Source organism: Camarhynchus parvulus, chromosome 26, assembly GCF_901933205.1.
Source record: "Camarhynchus parvulus chromosome 26, STF_HiC, whole genome shotgun sequence".
Classification (NCBI taxonomy): domain Eukaryota; kingdom Metazoa; phylum Chordata; class Aves; order Passeriformes; family Thraupidae; genus Camarhynchus; species Camarhynchus parvulus.
This window is the reverse complement of record NC_044596.1, coordinates 3,645,544-3,663,247: the sequence shown is the minus strand read 5'-3', so window position 1 is coordinate 3,663,247 and position 17,704 is coordinate 3,645,544. Positions and strand designations below refer to the sequence as shown.

General features: G+C 52.7%; 1 protein-coding gene across 1 annotated transcript in view; it reads left to right on the top strand.

Moving 5' to 3' along the window:
• The first annotated feature begins 6,138 nt into the window (after positions 1 to 6,138).
• The window catches only part of CDK18 (cyclin dependent kinase 18), a 37,114-nt gene continuing 25,548 nt past the window's right edge, over positions 6,139 to 17,704 (top strand). Inside the window, exon 1 of the mRNA XM_030965654.1 lies at positions 6,139 to 6,552. The gene's annotated coding sequence lies outside the window, so the exon portion shown is untranslated. The remainder of the gene's footprint in view (positions 6,553 to 17,704) is intronic.

The window sequence follows — 17,704 nt, the reverse complement described above, 5'->3', positions numbered from 1 at the left end:
CTGAGCACTTTCCTGGCTTTGCCCACTGCAGCTCTGCACACCCACAGCAGGACCATGCAGGAAAGACTTGGAGTTTTTGGGGTTGCAGAGCTTTTGTTTTGTTTTTTTTGATTTTTTTTTGTACTTTGTTTTGCAATTTGGCAGCTCCTTGTTGCTAAGGGCCCGGATGTCTGGTGTGGATTGGTGGAGCTGTTGTTATGGTGATGCTCCACAGGCAAAATTCAGAGGAGATGCTGCTGGATTCAGTGGTTGCCATGGTCAGCAGTGCCGGGCACCTTGGGGACAGGATTTTGTGTCCCATAGCCCTGAGAATGTCAATTCAGTGATTTCCAGTGGTTTCAGGGTAATTTGAGGTTCACAGAGAGCTCCAGGGGAGCTGGAGAGGGACTGGGGACAAGGGATGGAGGGACAGGACACAGGGAATGGTTTAGGCTGGAAAAGGGGAGATTTAGATGGGATATCAGGAAGGAATTCCTGGCCGGAATAACCAGGACACAGGGAATGGATTTAAGCTGGAAAAGGGGAGATTTAGGTTGGATATTGGGAAGGAATTCCTGGCTGGAATGACCAGGACAGGGAATGGTTTTAAGTGGAAAACAGGACATTTAGATGGGACATCAGGAAGGAATTCCCAGAGAAGCTGTGGCTTCCCTGTGCCTGTCCCAATTCCAGCATAAGACAGGAACAGCCTGTAGTGATCTGGGCTTGGAGATTTGCAGGGAGACCCTGAGGAGCTCCCTCAGCTCTGGGACAGGCACAGGGATATCAAAACATCCCCATTTCTCCTGTTCCTCAATAAAACAGGAATAACAATATTCCTTCTGTCCTGCCCCTTCTGGCAGCGGCAGCACAAGGGGGATTGGGTTCAGACTGAAAGAGGGGAAGTTTAGGTTGGATGGATGGAAAAATCCTTCCCTGGGAGGGTGGGGAGGCGCTGGCAGGGGCTGCCCCATCCCTGGCAGTGTCCAAGGCCAGGCTGGACAGGGCTTGGCACAACCCGGGATAGTGGGAGCTGGAATTTTAGACAAGATGATCTTCAAGGTTCTTCCCAACCCAAACTATTTTATGATTGACATTTTCCTTAGTCTGTGAACCCACCAGAGGTGTAGCTGGGGGTGTTGTTGTTAAATCAGGGTGTCCCTGTGCTCAGGGACACCTGAGCCTGGGCTGGGGTGTGACCCTGGGCTCATTTTCCCTCTCCAGCGAGCAGCTCCTGCTGAGGCAGGCTGGGCACTGGAGCATGGCCCCATTTCCCAGCTCTCCTCGACTGAGCAGCCAGCTTTCACCCCAGCCCTGCTGAAACACAGCTCTGCTCTCCAGGCAATGATTTCCACATGCCTGCATGTGCCTGGGGGGAGCAGCCAGGCCAGGGCAGCAGCAGGAAGAGGAGGAGGAGGAGGCACTGAACACATTTTTCTTTCCATGACTCGCTGCCCACGCTGCTATGGAGTGGCAGGGCAGTGGGGAAGGGATGCAGTGACTGTGAAATGTTCCCTGCAGAGCCCTGGAGCTCTCCTCGGGAGCTGCACACATGCGAGGCCATGTGAGCTGAGCTCCAGGGCAAACGGAGCTGCTGAAGGCTCAGCGAGAGCCCTGCAGCACGAAAACAGGGGAATGGTGTTAAAAATAGGCTAGAAACTGTTGGAAAATAGTTAATAGATTGTTAAGCACGTGATGTTAGTTTGGTTATTACATTGCAAAAGGGGTTTAAAGGGTGGTTATAAGAAATTACACCCAAGCAAAGTGCAGCACCCCCTCAGTGAAAGGAGCCGGCCTGGACTGAGCTGTGCTGGCCAACCAAGGCCTGAAACCTTCATGTCACTGTTGCTGTCATGGGATTGTTAAAAATAGCTTAGAAACGGTTGTAAAATAATTGATAATTGTTATTGAGTGCTGTTAGTTGTGTTATTATATTGTAAAAAGGGTTAAAAGGGTGGTTATAAGAAATTACACCCAAGCAAAGTGCAGCACCCCCTCAGTGAAAGGAGCCGGCCTGGACTGAGCTGTACTGGCCAACCAAGGCCTAAAACCTTCATGCAAATGAAGGATCCAAACAGACACCAATCCAGAGGAACAGAAAACAGGATCAAAAGGGGCATCTGAGCCAGGGAAGCTGTGCCCTTCCCCTGGGACATCGGGGCCATCGCGGCTGCAGCATCCTCAGCAGGAGCGCTCCTGCTCGGCCCAGGCCCCCTTGCTTTGGGCCTTTATTTTTATTACAATAAAATCTGAAATAATTTTTAATAAATAAAACAAATAAATAAATGCTGAAATCACTTTAGTACCCCTTGCTTTAGGCCTTTCTCTATTTTATAATAAACGCTGAAATCACTTTAGTACCCCTTGCTTTGGGCCTTTCTTTTTCTAGCATTTCTTTTTCTAGAATAAATGCTGAAATCACTTTTAGTGCCCCTTGTTTTAGGCCTTTCTCTTTTTTACAATAAATGCTGAAATCATTTTTAATAAATAAAATAAATTAAAAAATGCTGAAATCACTTTTAGTACCCCTTACTTTAGGCCTTTCTCTATTTTAGAATAAATGCTGAAATCACTTTAGTACCCCTTGTTTTGGACCTGTCTTTTTTTAGAATAAATGCTGAAATCACTTTTAGCACCCCTTGTTTTAGGCCTTTCTTTTTACTGTAATAAATGCTGAAATCACTTTTAATAAATAAAATAAATAAATAAATGCTGAAATCACCTTTAGTACCCTTTGCTTTAGGCCTTTCTTTTTACTGTAATAAATGCTGAAATCACTTTCAATAAATAAAATAAATAAATAAATGCTGGAATCACTTTAGTACCCTTTGCTTTAGGCCTTTCTCTTTTTTAGAATAAATGCTGAAATCACTTTCAATAAATAAAATAAATAAATAAATGCTGAAATCACTTTAGTACCACGAACTTGCTCCCATTTTTATCAAAGGTTTCCCCCCCCAGAGCTGCCCTGCGCTTCCTGCAGGAGCCAGGCACATTCCTGTTGCTGTTTCTCCGCGGCCTCAGCCTGAGCTGTCAGGTTGAATCGACTTTCTGCGTTTGCTGGCCATTGCCAGGGCTCTTCTGGGCTGCAGATGGAAGCTCTGGAGCTGTCCCCAGGGACACAGCGGTGCCTGCTCGCTTTGGAGCCTGGATCTTTCTTGGCTGGTTCTTGAGCTGGGTGTGCTTACACCAAAAATTCGGTTTTTACACCAAAGGATGCTTGGCACGGCGTGATAGCCGCGTGAGGAAACACAGCACGAGTACCCCTAAAAAAATTCAAATTACATTAAAAAGGGCTGTGGGCTGAGACCTAGAGCTCCTGTGGCGCCCCAGGCAGGGACAGAACGGGAGCTGAGTGATCATTCCCGGTGTGGAATACACCAGGAGGAAGAGGAGGAGGAGGAAGGGGAGGGTTTGGAGTCTCCTCCAGCACAAGTTGAGATGATCACAGCCATGGCACAAAGTGTTGGAGTTTCCCAGCCAGACCCATTTTTTGGGAACACTCCCAACTACAACCAGCCCATCTTCCACCCTTGATTTCCCACACATCTCCATGAGGGTCTGTGATCACAAAAAAACAAAAAACCACAAAAAACCACAAAAACCACAAAAAACCCAAAACAAACCAAACCAAACAAACAAACAAAAAAACGGCAGAACACAAAGTAATTCCAGAAAAAACTCTCAAAAACCCCCAGCAGTTTTGTCTGGGGGAGATCTCCATGAGGGTCTGTGACCCCCTAAAAATAGAAAAATTGGGATACAAAGGAGGCTGCACCCTCCAAAAACCTGAGAGACCCCAATGGAATGCCCCATGGCCTCTCCCTTTATTGGAATAAAGCCAGATAGGACTCCTCTGTCTCCTTTTTGGCCATAAACCTCTGATGTTTGTGGATTGGTTTTCCCAACAGCAGCCTCGTTATCCCTCCCCAGCCGTGCCGGGACCATCCCATCCATCCCACCCGAGCCCTCCTCTCCTGTCCGGCTGCAATCCCCGCCGGCTGCAGCAGCTGGGCGCTGTCCCTCTGCCCATCCTCATCCTCCTCCCGCGGCTCTCAGGCTCTCGCAGCGATCCCTGGCATGCCCAGGGCTGGAATTTGTGTTTGTGAGGAATGTCCTGCACCAGCGAGCAGCTGGTGTGCCACAAGCACCGAGCCCGTGGCTCTGTCCCCTAATTGCTGTCACGTTCCTGCCCTTTGCACGGCGCTTTCTCTGAAGTTCCAGTTTGGGGCCTTCAGCTTAATTTGATGGAGTTTCTTCATGTGAATCTCCTTTCCTTTCAGTTTCAAACTGGATTTAAGGCACCAGGTGGTCTTGGAGATGTGGCATGGCAGGGGTGGCAGCAGTTGTTGGGAATGACCCAGAAGTGCCTGAGACATCACCCCCAGGGCGACATCTCCCCTCTAAACGGAGGAAAATGGTGAATGTGGAAGTCAGAGGCACGGCAGAGACTGGGATGTGGGAAACCCAAACCAAAGTGGCCATTGTGCAGCAGGAAGGGAGCGGGATGGGCACTCACAGGGCGCTGAGTGAGCACCCACATGACCGGGTACTCATTGACCAGGGGTGAGGGGAAGGCAGCGGCCACGGGAGCCAGCCTGGGTGTCACACACAGCTCTGGGTGTCACACACAGCCCTGGGTGTCACACACAGCCGGGGTGTCACACACAGCCCTTCTCACACGCGGGTGTCACACACAGCCCTGGGTGTCACACAGAGCCCTGGGTGTCACACACAGCCCTGGGTGTCACACACAGCCTGGGTGTCACACACAGCCTGGGTGTCACACAGAGCCGGGACATCACACCTGCATCACACTCTGCGCTCACATCACCTCTGTCCTCACCTTTGCTGCTCCTCCCCGAGCCCTGCAGAGCCAAGGATGCCAATCCCCATCAGACACAGGTGACAGACGAGCTGCTCACCCTGTGTCACCAAGGATGGCCTCTCAGCCCTGCTGCAAAGCCACCATGTCCCCGCTGGGTCACTGGGCCTCAGTTTTGAGCCCCTCACCTTCTCCTCGAGAGGCAGCCCCAGCTCAGAGGGGCTGGTTCAGCTCCTGCTCCCACTGAAGGCTTTACCCCACTCCCAGGGCACCAAACATTGCTGAGGACCTCAGGGGTGCTGCCCTGGGACAGGCTGAGGTGACCAGAGGAGATGGATCCTTCTAGAACATCCCTTCCCTCCATGGGGGCTCGGATTTGATGCTCCTCCTGCACCATATGGGAAGCGCTGCCCCGCTCCTCGAGGTGTCTCCCAGCCAGCCTGGTAGTTCTGAGATAAGAAATGAGAGTCAGCAAGTCCAGTGAGACTCCCACGTTTGAAAGGAACACAGGGAAAAAGAGTTCTGGCAGCAGCAGAACTGAGGAAGCCCAAATTTGTGTCTCCTGGACCTTTTTTTTTTTTTGTGGAATATCCACATCGGGAAAGAGGACCCTAAATGTTGGGTTTTCCCTCACGGAATTTGCATCCCCTTCCATCCTCCTCGCCAGCCCTGCTGTGCCCTCCGCGCTCCCCACAGTCTGTGGAGATGCATTTTGTGCTTTCCCTGCCTCGATTTCCCTCTGCCCTTCCCCACTCCTGCACATCCCCCAGATTTCGGCACTAATCACAACAACTCTGCTGACAGACAGGGCGGCGTGTGCAGGGAAGGCGAGGATTAATATAGCCGAGGATATAAGAAATTAATTACTTTCAGGCAGACAATGTTGGCACCTCCAGTCAGCCTGATTTATTTCCATGGCTGCTCTATTTTTGGCCAACCCAGAATGTTTGACTAAATATACGACAACAAGGAGCTGGAATGGGTGGGGGAGCCGCTGCTAAATCCACAACCCGGCGAGGCTGAAACCCGCACGGCTGCCGGTCCCGGTGCCTCGGGCTGCCCCAGGAGGAGCAGGAGGAGCCGCAGGAGGGAGCTGGACCGGAGAGCGAGGCGGGGATCGCTCTGTGCGTGTTTGTTTGTGCTCTCCGAACGCGGCTCCTGCCCGGCCCGGCGGGGCCGAACGGGCTCCTGCTCCCGGGGCTGCGGCGGGGAGGAGCCAGCGCCGCACGGAGCCGAGCGCCGGCAGCGCTCCCGCACCGCGCCGGGTCCCGCACCGCGCCCGCACCGCGCCCGGCTGCCCGGGCTCCGGCACCGGCACCGCTCCCGTTCCCCCGGTACCGGCACCGGCACCGCTCCAATTCACCCGGCACCGGCTCCAATCCCCCCGGCACCGGCACCGGCACCGCTCCCACTCCACCGGCACCGGCACCGCTCCAACCCTTTTCCTGCTCCGGCACCAGCACCGGCACCTCTTCAGCTCTCCCGTGCTCCGGACCTCTCCAAGCCTCTCCTGCTCCGGCACCGGCTCCAGCGTCCGCCCCGCTCCGGTGCCGGTCCCGCTCCAGCCGCTCTCCGGCGCCGGTCCCGCCCGGTGCCGGTCCCGCTCCGGTGCCGGCCCCGCTCCGCTCGCAGCCCGGCCCCGTTCCCGGAGCGGCCCCGCGGCTCCCGCAGCACCGCCCCTGCTGTGCCCCGCAGGAAGGAGGAAGGGACACGGCAGGAGGGAGGGAGAGCGACCTGCTCGGCGCCCGGTGAGTGCCGGGGTGACCCCGCCGCGGGCCGGGGACCCTGCTCGCCCCTCCAGCTCCCCCGGGGACCCTGCTCACCCCTGAGATCATCCGGGAGCCCTGCTTGCCCTCGAGCCCCTCCGGGGTCCCTGCTTGCCCCCCAACCCCTCCAGGAACCCTGCTCGCCCCCCCAGATCCTCCAGGGACCTCGCTCACCCCTCCGGGGACCCTGCCTGCTCCCCCAGCCCCTTCGGGGACCTTGCTCGCCCCCCCAGCCCCTCCGGGGGCCACCGCCGGTGCCTTTGGGGCTGGCGAGGGACAAAGTGCGAGAGCTGGAGTGGGAGGTACGGAGAGAGAGGGCTCAGCTCGGTACGGATTTGTACCCCGGTGCTCCCCGGTGAGGGAATTCCTGCGCGTGTTCGGTCCTAAATCTGATTCAGGGAGGGCAGGTCAAGCCCAGTATTGGATTGCGATGGGCATCCGTGGGTGGGTCGCGCTGTGAGGGGCCTGGGGTGACCCTTTCAGTGTGGAAGTGGCACCCAGGGTCTGTGTGGTGGGAGGGAGCCCTGCCCCGGGCTGGCAGCTCGGCATTCCCCCGGCGCTGCAGTTTTTGGCGGCTGTCACCATCAGCTGCATCTCTCCAGCAGCGCTGCCTGTTGCTGTGACAAGTTCCCGGGGGTGTGCCCCAGAATGTGTCCCCCTCTTTGTCCCCAGACAGCCCCTTGAGAGCTGCCCTTCGTGCCAGGGCAGCCTGAAAAGCTTTAACAGCCTCGTCTCTCGGTGAAAACAACCTGGGCTGAGCGTGTTGGCACAATGGTGGCATCAGCTCTGAGAGGAAGAAAGAATCAGGGTCAGGCCTGGGGCTGCTGGCGCTGGGTTTTGTGCTGTGCGTCAAGATGTGATGTGTGCTGGGCTTGGAGATGGTGCCTGAAGGGGGAAGAGCTTTGAACAAGCATCAGGCAGAAAGTTGGAGCCTCTGGATGAGGTTTGTGAAAGGGCAAGAGCCGTCAAACAGGGCCCTGCAAGGAACTGGGATTAATTAATTCCCTCCTTCTCGGTGGTGTGGGGCAGATTTGGGGTGTGGATCTGGGATGTGCCCACACGTGGGGCTGAGATGTGGTCAGAGCAAGCAGAGTCCTGTTCTCCAGCCTCACCAGGCTGTGACAGCGCCCGTGGAGCAGGGGAGAGGTGGGAAAAGCTGTTCCCATGGTCCTGAAGAGATTCCCTCCAGGAATCTGGCCGCTGGGTAATGGACATGGGGTCAGCAGGCACACACAGGTGGCACAGAAATCTCAGTGCATTTGTGGTGTGGAGCATCCTTTCCTCCCTAGGAAAAGGTGGGAGGGGATGTCCAAGAGGACCAGGAGGAAGAGGCAGGAACAGGAGAGCACCTGGCTCACCCCATCCATGGAACTTCCTCAGTGTGTGAGGCACCCAGCTCAGGGTTTGCTGATTTCCAGGCTCTCTGTGACACCAGAAGATTTCTGAGCAAGTTTTGGTGTCCATGCTCCAGGCAGGGCTCACAGATTTGTTCCCAAGTTCCCAGGCTTACTCATCACACTGGAAAATATCAGTACCACGTCCAAATGGGAGCAGTTCATAAATGAGTAGCGGAACAACCTCGCCAGAAATCCTGGGAGTTCCTCCTCTCTCATCCTGCTGGGACAGAGAGCAAGAGAGAAAAAATTACAACTAATCAGGGCTCTGGAGATCTCCCCTGTGCATGGCCTTGCCAGGGATTCTGCCTGGCCTTGGCCACGTCACCGCCGTGTCCCCACGTCTGAGTTCCCCCATCTGGCAACTCCTGACCTTGCTTTGTTCTCAGGGCTTTGCTCCCTGAGCTCTGCAGAGCTCTGGGGATGCTGGCAGGGATGGGAAGCACTGAATCCTCATCTCCATCTCCCTTTCACTGAGGCAGCTCTTTGTGGAGCCCTGAATGGGCCCTTCAGAGAGGCTGTGCTGGTGACAGAGTGACAGAGGGGAGGGATGCTGTCACACAGTGCTGGTTACAGGTGGCTGAAGTGCAGCTGGCGGCTTCCAAACGAGCTGCTTTAAATCTTGAGCTGCTGCCTCTGGTGTGCAGTCCTTGCCAGTGTCACTTGTCCCCTGGGGACAGGCTGGGGTGCAGGGGGTGCTGCAGGGCACAGTCAGTGTCACTGGGGACAGGCTGGGGTGCAGAGGATGTCCCTTGTCCCCTGGGGACAGGCTGGGGTGCAGGGGGTGCTGCAGGGCACAGTTTTTGCCTTCCCTTGCTGGCACTGGATGAGAGCAGCTGCATTTTGCACAGGGGTAAAACACAGAGGCAAAATGGCTCAGGGTGCCCCAGGGGGCTCAGCTGAGTTTTTATCTCCCAAATCCAGGAGGATCCTTCAGTTCTCCCTGTCCCACCACCTGGCCAGGCAGAACCCTGGGTGTCCACTCACCACGTGCATTGAAATATCCACGTTGCAGTTTTCACTGAGACCATCATCCTCTTGGTCTGGCCTTCTGGGGAGAAATGAATGTTTGGTCAATGCCTGTAAACCCTGGGACATTCCTCTGGCTTCCACAGAGCTGAGGTTTGGGCCAGGAGGGCTGAGAATCCCCAGAAAAGCTGGGATCTGTTTGTTTGCAGTCATGTCCAAGAGTAAGAGTTTCCAAAAGGGCTTAGGCTCAGGAGGTGCCTCCCAGATTCTCCTTCCATCCTGAGGGAAATCGAGGCAGCTCCTTCAGGCAGCAGGACAGGGGAGCTTGGCTCAGCTCAGAGGAGATCCTGAGCCTGGAGCGAGTTCTGCTCTGTAATTCATGTGCTGACACCCCAAAAGCTCAGCTCAGCTGGGCTGGGCTTGCCTCTGTGCAGGCAGGGAGGTGGTGAGAGGGCTCTGTTGCAGAAGGGCCTTTGCTGGCAGTGAACCCTGTCCAGGCAGAGCTTTGCCCTGCTGGCTTTGCTCCCCTCTAAATCCACTGGCTCCTGCTGTTTGTCCAGGAAACCTGATGGCAGGAAGCAGCCTGTTGATGGATGTGGCCCAGATCCCAATCTGGTGAACAATTAACTTTGCAGAGTGCTCTGCAATCAGCCCCGGCATCTTTTGCCCTCTCCCAGTCTCCCAGCCCAGCCTTCCTTCCAAGGCAGCAGCGTTTTGCCCGCAGCCAGCGCTGCTCATCTGCTGCTTGTTTGCTCCGTGGCTCCCAATCTCTGGCTCCTATCTCTTGTCTGGCTGGAAGAGAAACTGGAAGCTGCTGCAGGATGATTTTGGAGGCAGGGAGCAGCACGGGAAGCCCTGGCAGAGGGCTGGGGTTCATCTGTGCTGCTGCCACTGCTGCCACCTCTCATCTGTCTGCTCGTCCTTCACCTCCCTCCCTCCACACAGCTCCTTCCAACCCCAGCCTCAGAGCTTTCCCTTTCCTCCTGCCTTTCCCTGCTCTTTTAGGGATGAGCTCCAGGCCAGCACAGGATTTTCCCAGCCTCATTCCCCACCGGGAATTGCCCACATCATTCCCTGATCCCTGCTGGGAATCTGGGCATTCCTTCCCACACCTGAGCAGCAGCTCTGGGTGCAGAGTGCAGCTCCGGGGGGAGGCAGGACCTGCAGGGATGCAGCTCAGGAAGCAGGAGGATGCTCCAGGTGGAGGCAGAACCTACAAAATGCAGCTCAGGAAGCAGGAGGATGCTCCAGGTGCAGGCAGGACTGTGAGGATGCAGCTCAGGAAGCAGGAGGATGCTCCAGGTGGAGGCAGGACCTACAAAATGCTCCAGGTGCAGGCAGGACTGTGGAGATGCAGCTCAGGAAGCAGGAGGATGCTTCAGGCGGGAGGCAGGATCTACAAAATGCAGCTCAGGAAGCAGGAGGATGCTCCAGGTGCAGGCAGGATCTGCAAAATGCAGCTCAGCAAGCAGGAGGATGCTCCAGGCACTCAATCCCACTGCCAGCACCAGCAATTCCCCCTTTAATTGTGGCTTTTTCTCATTTTCTCCATCCCTGCCACCCCCGGGGTGCTGGGGGCAGAAATAATTTGGGAATTGTTCAGAGGGGGGTGTTTGAGCTGCTCTTTGCAGGATTGCTGCTTTTTGGGATCCAGGAGCAGCTCAGATGGGACATTTCAGGGATCTCAGCTGGGTGTGCTTCCCTTTCCTCTCCCTGTGTGGGTTTAAAGCGGGGACAATTCCTCATTTGTCACCGTGACCCCTCCATCCCTGGGGCCTGCAGGCACTGCCACAGCAAAAATCATAAATTGAGTGGTGAATTCCCAGTCCAGAGCTGTCACAGCTCGGTCCCTGTCACCTCTGCTGGGACACCTGGATCACCTGAGCTGCTGCTGAGATGCAGAGAGGGGGAAAATGCAGAGAGTGGGGTTGGAATGGCTGCCCTTTCCTGAGTGTCTGGGAAGGCAGAGCTCCTGTGGGCCCCTGGAAGGATGCTGTTAATGAAGACACTCCAATTAGTGGCATTTTCACTTAATTATTTTGTTAGTTTTAAATTTTTTAGTGTTTTCTCTTATTAATTTTATTGGCGACATCCAAACCTTCCACCCTTGCACCGCCGTGGTCATCTTCATTGATCAGCTGGGAAACTGAGGCACAGAGTTTATTCCTGGGGTTGGGAAAACCCCATCGCTGGCAGCTCTGGATCTCAAACCTGACACCTAAAACTCTCTCCAGGACATCTTGGTTTGAATCAAACAGCTCCTGTCTTGCTGTGCTCTGGGGTTTATGAATTTAATTCATCTTTTGGGCACCTTTTCAGTGTTTTTATTATTGAAGCCTCTCCATGAACCCTCTCCCTCTCTTTTTCCCCTATCCCTGAAATCCTCAGCCATTTCCTTTAAAACAACCCAAATTTTCCCAGCTGGCGTGGGGCTGGGCACTGGCTTTGAGCAGTTTTTTTGGGCTGATTTTGCCTTGAATCGTTCCATTTAAAAGGAGAAGCTGCTGAAGCCGACCATAAACACCAAAACCCCCAAAGAAATCAAAATGTGCCTTTTTTGGGAAGCAGGGAAACATTCCCAGCGTTCCTTTTATTTCTGCCCTTTCTCTATTTTGATTTTAATGGTTTATTTTCTATTTAATTATTCAGGCAGCCTTAATGTGCTGGTCACTCAGGGGTTGGGATTCCTGATCCTGGGGGGATTTATCCTCAAAACACCCCCCAGCTTTTCCCTCTCTCCTGTTGCTCCCAGCACTTCCCACTCTCGGAGCCTTGGCTTTTTTTAGTTGCTAAATCTGACAAGGTTTGTGAGCAGGAGCCTCGATTCTGCACTCGGGAACACGCACAGGAATATAAATTCAGCACTTGGGGGTTTTTTTCCCCTGCATTCCAGCATGGAACATCACCTGGAGCTTGGATTTACGCCATCTATGACTGGAATTATTGGGTGGAAAACCTTTTAGGTTGGTGGTTTATGGGCCAAGGCTGTGCTGGAGCAAATGTAGATCCAGAGGGATCTTCAGGAGATGTCAGGAACTGAGGATCCATCCCTGATCCAGTAGATCCATGATCCATAAACAACAGAACCAAGGAAATGGTCTTGGTGTGCCTGGCGACTCTGATGAGGAGGAGGCAGAACTGGAGGTTTTGGTTTGTGTCTGGTTTGCGTCTGATCCAAATTAAAATGCAAGGAGAGTCTCTGTGACAAACTGAATTGAACAAATCGGCCCAACACCAGCCCACACCCTGCCTGCCACATCCTCTGCTGAGCTGTGGCTCCCAAAGGCCCTGGGGACAGCAGGAGCAGCAGGAGCTGTCCCACTGCTGTCCCATCTCTGTCCCATCACTGCCCCATCTCTGCCCCATCATTGTCCCATTGCTGTCCCATTTTTGTCCCATTTTTGTCCCATTGCTGTCACTTCACTGTCCCACTGCTGTCCCATCCCTTTCCCATCACTGTCCCATCACTGTCCATTGCTGTCCCATTATTATCCCACCTCTGTCCCATTATTATCCCATCATTAGCTCATGACTGTCCCATCTCTGTCCCATAATTATCCCATCACTGTCCTATCATTGTCCCATTCCTATCTCATCTCTGTCCCATCTCTGTCCCATTGCTGCCCCATCTCTGTCCCATATTGTCCCATGCTGTCCCTCGCTGTCCCATCACTGCCCCATCATTGTTATCCCATCTCTGTCCCATCACTGTCCCATTGTTATCCCATCACTGCTCCATCACTGTCCCATCTCTGTCCCCTCACTGCCCCATCACTGTCCCCTCACTGTCCTGTCACTGTCCCATGCTCTCCCATCACTGCTCCATCACTGTCCCATTGTTGTCCCATTTCTGTCCCATCTCTGTCCCGCCTCTGTCCCCTCACTGCCGTGGGTGCCCTGTCCCTGCAGAGCCTGGCTGGGATCTTCTGGATTCCCCCAAATTCCCCACACAGGATGGGCAGAGCCATTTCCTCAGAAAAGTGCCCGGAAAAGGCCCAATTGGGGCATTTTAATTCCAGGCAAACCCAGCAGAGCATCCGAGGGGGAAGGAGCATTTTTATAAATCGCCATTAGCAGCACATGTGCTGTTTAAGAACTTAATCCTCCCAATCCCCCCTGATTAACGATTAATTGTGCCACTAATTGTGCTATCATAGCATGGCAGGCCCAGCCTGCAGCAGGCACAGGCAGCCACACCAGTGCTGAACCACATCACAACTGGGAGCACTGGGAGACCCTGCTGAGACAGCCTGGGCCAAAATCCCTCCTCTATTCAAACCTCAGGGTTCTAATCCTGCCTTATCTCCAGCTTTTCCTTATCAGCTGGGAGGCAGGAGAGGAGGATTGGATGCACTTGGAACAGCCCTGCTCTGTGTCATCCCTTTTTTAACATGGATTTTCCTCCACTCCGGTGGAAACCACTTGGAAATTCCTTTATGTTTTGATTTGGAGTGGGGGAAAAGCACAATACATGAATTTATTCACATTATTTTTACATTTTTGATCTCTCTTTAATGCACAGCAGGCTGCAGGCCAGCACCTCTGCCTGACAGTGCCCAAGGCCCTGCTTGGTGTCATCCCTTTTTAACGTGGATTTTCCTCCACTCCTGTGAAAAACACATGGAAATTCCTTAATGTTTTGATTTGGAGTGGGGTGAAAAGCACAATATTTGAATTTATTTTCATTATTTTCTGCTTCTGATGCCTCTTTAATGCACAGCAGGCTGGAGTATCCAAGGTTTCTCCTCTCCCTGACAGTGCCCAAGGCCCTGCTCAGTGTCATCCCTTTTTTAGTGTGGATTTTCCTCCACTCCTGTGAAAACCACATAGAAATTCCTCTATGTTCTCATTTGGAGGTAGAGAAAACCACAATATTTGAGTTTATTTCCATTATTTTTACGTTTCTGACACCTCTTTAATGCACAGAAGGCTGCAGTGTCCAAGGCCTCTCTCCCTGACAGTGCCCAAGGCCCTGCTCAGTGTCATCCCTTTTTTAGTGTGGATTTTCCTCCACTCCTGTGAAAACCACATAGAAATTCCTCTATGTTCTCATTTGGAGGTAGAGAAAACCACAATATTTGAGTTTATTTCCATTATTTTTACATTTCTGACACCTCTTTAATGCACAGAAGGCTGCAGTGTCCAAGGCCTCTCTCCCTAACAGTGCCCAAGGCCCTGCTCAGTGTCATCACTTTTTTAATGTGGATTTTCCTCAGTTCTGTGAAAACCACATGGAAATTCTTGTATGTTTTCATTTGGAGTGGGAGGAGAAGCACAATATTTTAATTTATTTCCATTATTTTTACGTTTCTGACGCCTCTTCTATGCACAGAAGGCAGCAGTGTTCAAGGCCTCTCTCCCTGACAGTGTCCAAGGCCCTGCTTGGTGCCATCCCTTTTTTCCTCCACTCCTGTGAAAACCACATGGAAATTCCTTTATGTTTTGATTTGGAGTGGGGGAAAAGCACAATATATGAATTTATTTACATTATTCTCACATTTTTGATCTCTCTTTAATGCACAGCAGACTGCAGGCCAGCACCTCTCCCTGACAGTGCCCAAGGCCCTGCTCAGTGTCATCTCTTTTTAACGCGGATTTTCCTCCACTCCTGTGAAAACCACATGGAAATTCATCTATTTGGAGTGGTGGAAAAGCACAATATTTATTTATTTTCATTCTTTTCTGCTTCTGACCCCTCTTTCATGCCCAGCAGGCTGCAGTGTCCAAGGCCTGGGGGCCCAGCCATGACTTTTCCTGGGGGAGATCCCTCTCTTTCCCTCTGTTATCTCGCTCTGGGCTCTGTTATCTCTCCAAGGCTTGTGCAGGAACCAGCCTGGCTTGTCAAGGACACTGGGGCTCCCTCCCCCAGCGAGGCTTCTATAGCAGAGAGAAGCTGGGATTGAAGTGAAAAAAAATCTTAAAAATAAAATATATCAATATTTTTATTAAATAAAAACATTGATATATTATTTAATTCTATTAAATGGTAATAATTTAAAAATCATTTTAATATTAATTAATATGAAAATAATTTAAATAAAGTATAAAAATACTAAAAGGAAAATTCATGCTTTTCAGCGCCACCAATGTATTTGTTTTGTCTACAAGTGACACCACAGCTTTGAGGACACGGGGCTGGCCTTGGCTGGGTGGCACAGATGGCATTTACAGTTTAACAAGGAGCAAGGTTTATCCAAACACTCCGTGCTCACCCAGGTTCCCAGACAGGCCTGAAACATTTCCTCCCCAGGAAAGGGATCAGAGCTTGCACTGAGGCAGGAATAATCTGTTTATTGCACTTGGGATCTCTCTATTCCATTGCCTTTTTCTTAACTTGGAAGTGAAATTGGAGATAATTTTAATAAGGAGGTAACATAAAACTGGAGTTTTGTTGGGAGGTTTTTCAGGGGCAGTTATGGAAAAGTTTAATTTTTTAGGGGAAAAGCAAGGACTGGGATGATCTGTCCCTCAGCTGGGAAGCAGAGCCAGGCCAGGAGGATCTCATAGATCCCCCAGACCCCACAGATCCCACAGACCCCACATCTCACCCAGCTTGGGGCCCTGAGATCATCAGAAAGGGTCAGGATGAAAGGTTTTGCAGGATTTCTCTTTCTGGGAGAGAGGGATCCCAAAATAATTCTATTTCTATATTTATTGAAATAAAAATAATACTGATCACAGCTCCTGCTGTGCTTGGAAACCCTCTGGTCCCTCAAATATTGGCTCCTCCTCACCCCCCTCCCTGCGGCTGCTTTTCCTCCCATCCCAGGGGGAAATACGGGATATTCCCCCATACACACAGGGCCCTCCAAGGACGGGTGCAGGGCTGGTTTAAGGTTTAATCCCAGCTTAGTGCAGTCAGGGTTTGCTCCCTCCCTCCCAACCACGTGACCCTCGCAGGGCTTTAAATAAATCAGATTTCCAACCCTTCAGCCCAGGGGTGTTTTTGTGCCTTTAATGCCAAACTGTGGCACTGCTGCTCCAGAGCTTTGTCCTGGGGGAAGCCCCGGCCGTGGCTGGGACTGGGAGTGACTGGAGGGGGGACAGGAGGTCAGCAGCACCTTCCCCTCTTATTCCATCCCTGCTCTGCACGAAAATCTGCCCCAGGGAGGTTTGGGGCTGGTTCGGGAGCTCCAAGGAGCTGGGATCCTGTTGGGAGAGGATGGAGCAATAATCCCATGTGAATCTCTCCAGCTCTTCCTTAGGATGTGGAAATCCAGGTGTCTCCAAGCTGTGGAGCAAAACAGGCAGAGATTTCAGGTTTTTTCCAAGTCCTTTTGTCAAGACAAAACATTTCCAGTCTCCTCAAAAACCCATGGCAAAGAGCCAAGCTCTTAATTGCTCTGAGTGCTCTTGGTGCTGCTCCTCCACAGAAACCTGAGGTTTTGTTTAGATTCCAGCTGGTTTGTGTGGGTTTTTTTTCTGGGAAATTTAATCCTGTCCAGAGCCTTTGAGGCCAGGATCCCTCTGGAAAGGCTTTTCCCAAGGATTTGGCTTCCCCTTCTTCGCTGTTTCTGTGCTGCTCTTTGTCCCCCTCTTTTCCTGTGTGCCAGAGGCGGCTGCATTTCTCAAATTCCATGGGGCTATCGGGTGTCCAGGATGTCACTCCTGGTGCTTTAAATATCTTTTTGGAAAGGGGAGCCGGGCTGGGATCCCTGTGCTCAGCTGTCCCTGCCGAGCTGTGTCACCCCCCGGGTCAAACCCAGCTCCCGGGGCTGCTCCCACCCTGCAGCTCATGGGATTCCATTCCCAAATATCCTCGTTTTGCACCCAAACTTCCTTTCAGCCTCGTTCTCCTGTACCAGGAAGAGGCCTTGGGGCTCAGGAGGAAAATTCCTGTTCAACAGAGAGTGGAAAACCTTTCCCACTTCCAGCAGTGCAGGGCGCCTGCTGATCCAGGGGCTGTGACTCCCTGAGTGCAGGGATCCTCAGAATCCTCAGGATCCTCAGAATCCTCAGAATCCTCAGGATTATGTCTGAGGGAGAAATTCCTGCTCAGTTTTGCTGATTTCCCACTTCCAGCCCTTCTGGAGCAAACCAGCAATGCAGGGCACCTGCTGATCCAAGGGCTGTGAATCTCTGAGTGCAGGGATGCTCAGGATCCTCAGGATCCTCAGAATCCTCAGGATTGTGTCTGAGGGAGAAATTCCTGCTCAGTTTTGCTGACATTTCCCACTTCCAGCCCTTCTAGAGCAAACCAGCAGTGCAGGGTGCCTGCTGATCCAGGGGCTGTGACTCCCTGAGTGCAGAGATCCTCAGAATCCTCAGAATCCTCAGAATCCTCAGAATTGTGTCTGAGGGAGAAATTCCTGCTCAGTTTTGCTGATTTCCCACTTCCAGCCCTTCTGGAGCAAACCAGCAATGCAGGGCACCTGCTGATCCAAGGGCTGTGAATCTCTGAGTGCAGGGATCCTCAGAATCCTCAGGATCCTCAGAATCCTCAGAATCCTCAGGATTGTGTCTGAGGGAGAAATTCCTGCTCAGTTTTGCTGATATTTCCCACTTCCAGCCCTTCTGGAGCAAACCAGCAATGCAGGGCACCTGCTGATCCAAGGGCTGTGAATCTCTGAGTGCAGGGATCCTCAGAATCCTCAGAATCTTCAGAATCCTCAGAATGCAGGCTGCTCCCGCCCTGGGGATGCTGCAAGTACCAGGGAAGCTCTGACACGACCCCGGCCGGGTGGGGACAATGCGAGCCCTGAGCTGCCCCAGCACTGGGGTGGCCCAAGTGGCCAGCAGTGGCCCCATTGTTGCTGCAGCTGAGCTCTGGC